Source organism: Solanum stenotomum, chromosome 6 (assembly GCF_019186545.1).
Source record: "Solanum stenotomum isolate F172 chromosome 6, ASM1918654v1, whole genome shotgun sequence".
NCBI classification, from domain to species: Eukaryota; Viridiplantae; Streptophyta; class Magnoliopsida; order Solanales; family Solanaceae; genus Solanum; species Solanum stenotomum.
In genome coordinates, this window is record NC_064287.1 from 8,030,352 (window position 1) to 8,039,872 (window position 9,521).

A 9,521-nucleotide genomic window follows, 5' to 3' on the forward strand; every position below is an offset into this window, starting at 1 on the left:
TTTATTTTCATCTCAGCCTCATGGTTTATTGGTTCTTTCACAGATCTCTCCGGCCTAACTTGTAATCGAGGTTGTTGCTCAAGCCAATTAGAGTATTCCGGGTGAGTTTTTCCTGTGTGTCGTTCTTTAACCATCGTTCCAATTCCCATGACTAAACAACCATCCCAAAATTTTTGGGCCAATCCTTCAGGAAGGGGAACCTCTGGTCCAACTTCGGACACAAAATCTTTCATATCCTCTGTGATAGGTAGAATTTGACGTCTGCCTAATTGACGTAAAACCCGCAGCGGTACGTATGGTTGCACACCCCTAATACCCATCAACAATAAAAAAGGGCGAACAGACGACATATGTATGACTTCTATCCAAGGGAACCAAGGATAATTCCAAGTGATCTTATCTTCCGTTAGCGAGCGAAAATGTTCAACCCATACATTGACCCCTTCCGGACACCTGTATTTCTCCACCCTTTTGGCATGACTTGTAATGTAATCGCTTCGATCCTGAATGAACCTTGTCACCGTAGGAGGTCGGTAAAGATGTTCTACTATCCATAGTTGAAGCAATATGTTGCATCCCTAGAAGAAACGTTTCCCTTTCTGGCAGACAGTCAGAGCACGGTAGATATCAGCCAAAATCATGGGGACGATGGTATAATTCTTTTTCTCAATTAATACGTTCACTACCCCAGTCAAAAGGATGTTAATCTTTCTGCCTCTCCTTGGAAAAACCATTGTTCCTAAAAAAGCTACCATAAAAGCAAAACGTCTATGCTCTTTCCATGTTTCAAAACTTCCCTTGTTGTTGAGTGTCCTTCCAAATTTCTTGAATCTGTCCTCCCTTCCATACCTATCATACAAAAACTGTAATGAGATCCAACCTTTGTCTAATGATTTTTCCTTGACTTTGCAAATGCTCAAGTGTTGAAAAAATGTGTTGATGGATATGCCCCTTGGGGCTATAAGCCTCTGATGATGTAACCTCACTCCAAACCCGCTAAAGCCAGCTGTTTCCTCCAAGGTTGGGGTCATTTCAAAATTCGAGAAACGAAAAACATTGTTGGTGGGATCCCAAAAGGACAACAGTGCTTCGATCACATCTCTCTTAGGTTCCACTTGCATGATTCTAGTCAAGAAACCCAAATATTTGAATATTATGTCTTATTCTATCAACCCCATGTCATTCCACCATGCCCACAACTGCAAGAGAGTACAATCTACAACCTGAAGTGGTACATTCGAATCTCTTTTCCTTTTCTGACACTTTCCACGACCGGGATGAACCATGTTGTGCCTATGGAAATAGATGCAGGGTCAAGAAATTCTTAATTTTATGGACCTCTTATATTTGGGAAAGTGAAAAAAGATGTGTTAAACTTATATAAACTGACGCAAAGTATTTTTCAAATAAAGACTTTAAGAAAAAAAAAATAAGCAACTTGTATTTATAAAGTGAATACAGTTTAAATGTTTGTCACTTGATAAAAAAATCAGATTTAGAGCAATGTGGACAATAAATATCTAATTTATTTGGAAATTTCTTTTGATAAGCTACTTATATTCTCTCAAACAAGTGTTTATTTTGTGAGTCCAATTGCTAAATAATTTCTAGTAAATGCATCTATAAAATCAAGGTTTAAATAATAATCTTCACTAAATCTACTATTAGGAGTGACTATTACGAATTTTAATTTCAAGTACTTGTAGATAGATCAAAGACATGTTGGAGACGACATACTTTTAATATGACTATGATTAATACCCTGAGTCAATATTGGGGTTATACATATGATTTAATAAATAATTATTATGTACAAATGGAAAAGAGAGGGAAAAAAAAATCTCGAAATTGATTTTTCTTAAAATTATTGAAAATTTCAACATAATATTGGTAGGCACACCTATATATTAAAGCCTACTTTTATTTTGAGAAATAAATAGCTATATATATGTGTATATATATATCATTTCATTTTGACCCTTTTTTACTATTAAAAAATAATCATAATATATATGGATATTAAAAAATTTATTTTAAAGGGAACCTAAAGCCGGTCAACAATCGAGGTCTTCCACATAATTTTTTACAAATAACACATAAAATGCGCATGTTGGTCAAGAAGAGGGTCTCCTATCCTAGACGGACCCAACCCCTGTGTCGAGTCCCACTAAGTCAAATGCAAATTATACAAATAAGCGGAGCCTACTAGGAATACGCTGGTAAATGTTTCAATTTTACTAGGTTCGATCCTGAAGGAGATAGGTATCTAGACTGACTTACTCAAGTGGACAACTCGAGCCAGGGAGAGGCAATGTATCGGTAGCAGCGCTATTCCGACTTCATTGATGGTCCAACCATGCCTAACATGTGTGACTAAAATCCTTCAATGGGTGCCTAGACACTCCAGCTTTATCTCAAAAGAAGATAGGATACATAACTGCATTCCCTACTATCCTATTTTTTAGAGACTCAGATGATGCGCGAAAAGACACCTATTTACAATTCAACAATATCAAAGCGATAAATGACCAGCAAGTAGCACATTAGGTCATCAAAACAATATATTCAATGAAATAATATAATAAAATAAAGTAAAAATCAAATATACAAAGCTCGAATTCTGGTTAGTCCCCAGCGGAGTCGCCAGAGATGTCACACCCCTTTTTGCGCACGGCGGCGAAAGGGTTTTTCCATTTTAAGTGACGTTATTGATTAAGGAATCATTTTATTTTTCAGAGTCGCCACTTGGAATTAAGTTATGCTGTTCCAAGTCACATTTTTGTTTAATCCCTAATCATAAGGAAATGACACTTTATTTGGTCTGCAAATCAGAAATTTGGGTAAGGAATTCTGTTGACCGAGGGGAAGGTATTAGGCATCCCTCGAATCCCGTGATTCTAGCACGGTCGCTTTTATTGACTTATACTTATCTTGATATTTTTTTTGGATAATTTGTGTCTATATGCCATTGTTTGCTTATTTTTAATTGTTGAATTTTTATTAGTCTTAAACCGGATACATAACTGTAATCTCGGTCTTGACATTTGGAGACATAACTGTCTTCCCCTCTCGAGTTCATCACACCTCATAATCTCAATTTACACTTTTTGGTTTGAATTAACAAAATTAATTATCAAAATAATTTGGTCAAGGTGCGTAACCGCATCCTTTAATTTATTAAGTATCTCAAAAAGATGTGGAACCACATTCTTAATTGAGATGAAATTTAATTATTATTACTCATATAATGTATAATAGAGCCTAATAAATACCTATGATTATATTAAAATAGTCTAAAATAGATAGAGACATCAAAATATTATAGTGTTCAAAATTTTCCTATATTTCAATTACCCCCACTCGGCTTACTAAATTTTATTATGTTGAATCTTATCATTTTGACGCAATTATGCTTCCAGATATTAACAAACAGAGCATGGTTAATTTATATATATACTTTTTACTATTCTAAATCTAAATAATAAATTTTGAATAAGACAAACATATGAATTAAAATCACGCTTAAACTAATGATTAATGACACATGTTGACCTATTTTATTAACAATAAAGTAAAAAAAATCTTAAGATAAAACTTTTATTTTTTTGTAAGTTATTAAACCAAATCTAATAATATAATTAATGAACCCATAAAAGGCCCTTTTTAGAGAAAAGATAAAAATAAAAAAAAATAAAAATCTTTAGTAGTTATACTAAATTTAAACTAATATTATCTACATGTCATATAGAATAACAGGAACACTTTGTTTTAGATGACATTTGTACCTTTTTTTTTTTTTTTTGCACATCTTGTTTTATTAATTTTATATTATTTTTTTTTCATTCTACTTCTCTCTTCTTATTTTTTTATTTTTTGTTCTTTGTAAGTTTTTTTTGTTTTTTTTAACGTTCTATATATATATTTTTTTTACATTCTGTTTTTCTTCTTTGCTTTTTACTTTAATTTTTTGTTGTGCTATGTTTTTGTTTTCTTTTTTTTCCTTTTGTTTCATTATTTTTTTTCGTTGTTCTTTTTTATATTGTTATAAATTTTTTTTTGTTTGACATTCTGTACATTTATTTTCTTTTTCTTTTTAATCTAATTTAATTTAATTTGTCTTCGTAGCTTCTCCTTTTCCTAACAAGTTTATTATTATTATTTTTTGTTAGAACCCTAAATATCAAGACAACACACATATTATAGCATAAAACATGACTTAATACTTTTCTAATTACTATCAAACAAAGAATTCATTCAACTTAGTAAGACAAACATAAAAACTTTGATAATTAATTAAGGAAAAAGAGCGAGGAATGGACTCTTAAGCATGTAAGAAGTACTCACATGTAAGAAATACTCACATGTCATATAGCATGTTCGAATATATATCAGTACACAACATTAATAATATTAACAGATTAAACACATACGAAATCTAAACAACTTCAATATATTGAAATTAATTCTTGCACAATAATGACATAAAATTATGCAAAAAATAAAATACAAATAAATGTTACCTCTTGTGAAAATTAGTTAACGAGAAGAAAGGACAAATAATCAGGAGCCATGAACTTGAAACCACGAAAATAGATTTCTAGATCTTCAATCACAATGTGAGAAAGTACAATATGTATTGCTTTTTTTTTTAATGCCTATATCTCTGTGTGTGTCTTTTATGTGTGTCCCCTTTTTTTGTAGTATGTGGGTGTATGTATATAGGTGTTAGGATAGGTGTAGGTGTGGGGTAGTGGGTTGTATTGTGTGGGGTGTGGAATGTGGAGGAAAACGTGAGGGAGTGGGAGTGTGGGGAAGTTGAGAGAAAATGGGAATATAACTTGATGATGGTTTTATTTTCTTTTCTTATTTATTTTTTAATTTTTGGAAGATAAGTCAAAAGCTTTTGTTCTCCTTTTCCCTTTTTGGTTTTGTACGTGTAGTATGTTTTGGATAGGAGTAGGAGTGGGGTAGGTTTGTTAGATTATTTAGGTTATTTTTTATTTTAATTTTAGTTTTACTCTACTTTTAAAAGAATAATAACTAACTACAAATAATAAATTATAATAACATATAAACTAATTATTTAAAATTAATAAAAAATCTAAGAAAAAGTCAACTAGCTATATATATATAAAAAAAATAATTAAATAATACTAGCTTATTTATAAAAACTTAATTTCAAATATAGATTTTTTGTAATCTTCCATTTCTTTTTAAACAATTGACAATAAAACTTACCTTAAAAAGTGATTCTATTTTGTTGTTTTCAAATCTTTTAAAATAAACTTAATAAAAATAAGAGAAAAGTCAAAATATTTAATTTATATTTATAAAAATATTTCAGCTCTAAAAATGGTGTAAAATTTTAAGTTCGGTCAAAAATTACGTGTCTACACTTCCATCAGCGATTATACTATCAATTTAACTCAACTTTTAGTGATTTGAATTCTTGTAATTATGAACTGTTGGGGATATGTGTGTCGATGGTCGGAAACTATTGTTGGCTCTCCATTCGAGGTAAATTCAAGTTATTGTAGGCTGCCATGACTTGTTTTTGTGCTCTAAATTTTGAATTGTTGTGTGTTGGTTATCTTGACTGCTCCGAGCCCCGAATTGTGTTCCATTTTGGAACACACATGATTCCCATTGGATTCAAAAGTTGTCCCATTTTCATTTATGTGTATTTGGTGTTGAAACTACCGTATTGACGTTGTGATCCTTTTTTTGATAGCGTGACAACATTCTGAGGTCGTTCTCAAGGGAAAGGCTTTGACATTGTGATTTAGAGCACGCAAGATCGAACTAAAGGTAGACTATAACTTCCCTTCTCTTAGATTGAGATTGAATGTGTAAGTACATGTTGATTAGAGTGAATTAGGGGCGGGTAGCTAGTTTTTCTTATTTGCTTTTCTTGATACCATGTTTTTGGACTTGATTGGCCTTATTTTGGGTGTAGTACCATGTTAGTCGGGGATTATGTGTTTAGTTCTCTTTTGTTAGTTGACTTGGATGCTGTTATTATGGTGTAATTAAGCATGCTTGGCCTTAGTCTAAGACTAGACTAGTTTTTGCCTTAGACCTACGATACTTGTGGTCTTTAGGACTTATTTTGTCTCCAACGTTGCTTCAGATGGTTTAACTCATTATAGACTGAAGTAGCAGACTTAAGTCTAATAGAATGAGCCTTATTTTAGGTGTTGATTCAGTTTTTCCAAGTCTCTATTCACTCTCCCTATTTCTACAGCCCCATTGCGATACCAGAGGTTTTTATGCTTTGCTGGATGACTCAGGATTAGAGTGGCTCAGGCCGAGAGCCTTTTATCGATTCCTTAAGTTAAATGTTGTTCTACTTTAGTTTTGGTTATAAATGATACATGATGCTTCGATGCTCTTATTGGTGCCCACAGGTTTACTCTTGCTAACTAGGCTAGTGTCCTTGGAGTTTACTATCTGGCTGGGTGATGGTCTTATTGGTACCCCCGGGTTTAGTCTTGCTAGCTAGATCAGAGCCCCTGTGATTTTATTGTCTGGCTGGGTGATGCTCTTATTGGTGCCCCCGAGTTACTCTTGCTAGCTTAGTTGGTGCCCTTGGGAGTTTATTGTCAGGCTAGGGGTCCCTAGGGTTTACTTTTGCTAGTTGGGTTGGTACCCCTGGGAGTTTATTGTCTGGATGCATAGGCTGGCCCATTATTGGGTGTTTATGGTTTGAGGTGGTTACTTGGGGCTCTATGTTTGGATTACACTTAATGGTTTGAGCTGCTAACTTTCGGTCTTCTCTCGATAAGGTTTCTCGCTTGCCATACATAGTACACACATAGTACACACAGGAAGCAAGAGTCATTATATATATAGATGATCAATTGTTTCGTTATCCATTAGGCACAATGATACAATACCAATGAAGTAACACACCAATGTATAATTCAAGTCATGCCAATGAAGAAAGACAATTTACATAAAATGAAGAAAAAGGGGTGGAAAATATTGAACAAAAGTCCTGTGATAACAACAGAATAAAAGAAAAATGTCTGAGGATTTATCTTTAGCTTCTAAAGCTGATGTATCCGCAAAGGTAATTGTAACCATCTTTTTAACATGCCCTCTACAAACGAAAGAAAATTATTTTAAAATGCAAATGGAATTGGTAAAGGAATGTTAAAATCCAAAAGTATGACGTATTTGTTTTCTTAAAATCCACCACATAAAAGGTAATAAACTTAGTATATACTCACATATCTTATCAGCATAAGAGAACTCAAGACTCATTTAGGTCCATGGACCTGAAGCTCGTCCCCTCCCCTCATATCTTCAGCATATTGATTAATCTCCAGGGTGGAATCTTCAAGCTGAGGGCTCTGCCAGATATTGATAATTTTTAAAGAACCAATATCCTTGAAACTAGGAGGGATATCCTCATGCTTATGACATACCCACAAATGTAACGTCTCAAGAACGGGAAAGGATTCCTCTCCAACCTCCCACTTAGCAAGAGTCACTCCACTCAACTTCAAAAATTTGAGATTATCAAAGGTGTCTTCCTCCTCCATCTTCCATTCTCCCCCTTGGAATATGATCGAGTCTAAAAGGGTCAGATCTTCAAGGTTGGGCAGTATTCCTATTGTTGATAGTGACTCGGATGTCAGAGGAAACTCACCCAACAACAATTTTTCAAACTTGATGGGAAGTGAAAATCCCACGGACAACGTGTCGCTATAGAGGGCCCATTTTCATTTGTGTTTGAACTTTCAAACTCTACTTTGAGGGATTCTAGTTCATTTAGGAAATCCAACTTCGGGAACCAATATCGCTCTGTTGAACAATCCCATGATTCTTTGAGACTAAATGAAAGCTATTGAAGATTGGGAAACTTTTAGAAAATATCCTCTGTGTCTTTTGAGTAGGTGAGCACGAGTTTCTCTAAAAATCTCAAGTTCTCTAATTTTGTATCCTTTGTTGTCAGTATTGGTTCATCTACATCAAAATCGAAGAAAGATCCAGCTTTTATGCTCAACACTCGCAACTTCAAGAGAGTCCAAATTCTCGGTAGTAGTACCAAAGGTGGTCCTTTATTTTCCACAATCAGTGTTTTTAGATTGAAGAGGTTAGAAAAAGACGAAGGCAGAGCTTTAACTTCTGTCTCAAAGTTTAATAACCTCAAATAAACCAACATGCATATTTCATTTAGCAAAGAATATTTCACCATGATAAAAGAGCTTTCCAGGATCAATACTCTAAGTAGCCTCAGGTGTCTTAGGTGACATATTTCAAAAAGACAGTTGTCCAACTCGTATCCAGTTATCATCAAGGAATAGAGGTGTTTGCCAGAATGCCTTTAACTTTTTGTATCGATCAGGACAAAATTAATCCCAAAGTGCTCCCTGTGATAATTGATGGTCATTTGACGTGGCGACAAATCTGAAGAAAATGATGTAGCACTTGAACTTATCAATTCAAACAACTTCTCCTCTCTTGCTTTTATCAAACAAAATTCATGCACAAGATCATGAAGTAGGCAAGTCGAGTAATAACCTATCTCATTGAAAAGAATTACCAAGCTACTGGAAATTAAAGTGTCCACATAGAAATCCATCACTTCTTCTACACTCTTCATCTTTGTCGGTTCCACAAGTCCTTCAGTATGCCATAAAATTTTCAACTCATAGATTGTTATTGCACTATCCTTCCATAAACTTACAAGGTAAAGAAATCATGGCTTTAGTTGATCTGGTAAATGGTCATAACTTAATTCTATAATCTTCATCACTTCCACTTCATCGTTGAAAATAAAGGAACTCAAATTATTTCAAACTTCAAGGCCTATACAATTTTGGGCTATTTCTTTTCCAACATCCAATAGTTCATCCAGGCAACTCTTGTTTCCAAGTACCCTTTTCTCAAACAAGTCACATCTAAAACATGTTCACAGAGATCTTTGTACAATTCTTGCTCAATATTCACAAAAAAAGATCTTATGAATTCTAGGTCTCCTTTCACCTGCTCAATTTGTTCCTTTATCAAAGCAATTGAATAAGCATTGGAATCTAGCAAATCATTTAAGTGCCTGTGTAGCATATGCATAAAGAGCATTCCATCACTCATGGGGAAACAACATTGAGATGAATCTGGGGCTTTCAAATAAACAGGTTTGAGATCTTCCTTGAGAAGTTCAATATTTTCAAGCAAGTTTAGAGTTGAACGGTTTGTTTCATTGGTACTCTCTTTATTCCTTGATTTCTCTTCTAAGTCGTGAACAAGAGTGGATACCTCCCTAGTAAGTGCTCCAACACGTTCCAAAAGATCAAATAATTTGTCATGATGAATAAAGTCCTTGGGCACATCAAAAAGAATAATCGAAAGGAACTCTATCATCACATGAATGTTTTGAGCTCCTGAAGTGGTAGGGGCAACAATAGTTACCATGTGTTCTTGTATGTGAACGAGATGTTCCCTAAGAATATCCGTAGAGGTTTGACGGAGCTGCTTAATGAAGCATTCAACTTCTGCTGAAGTTGAAGCTTTAA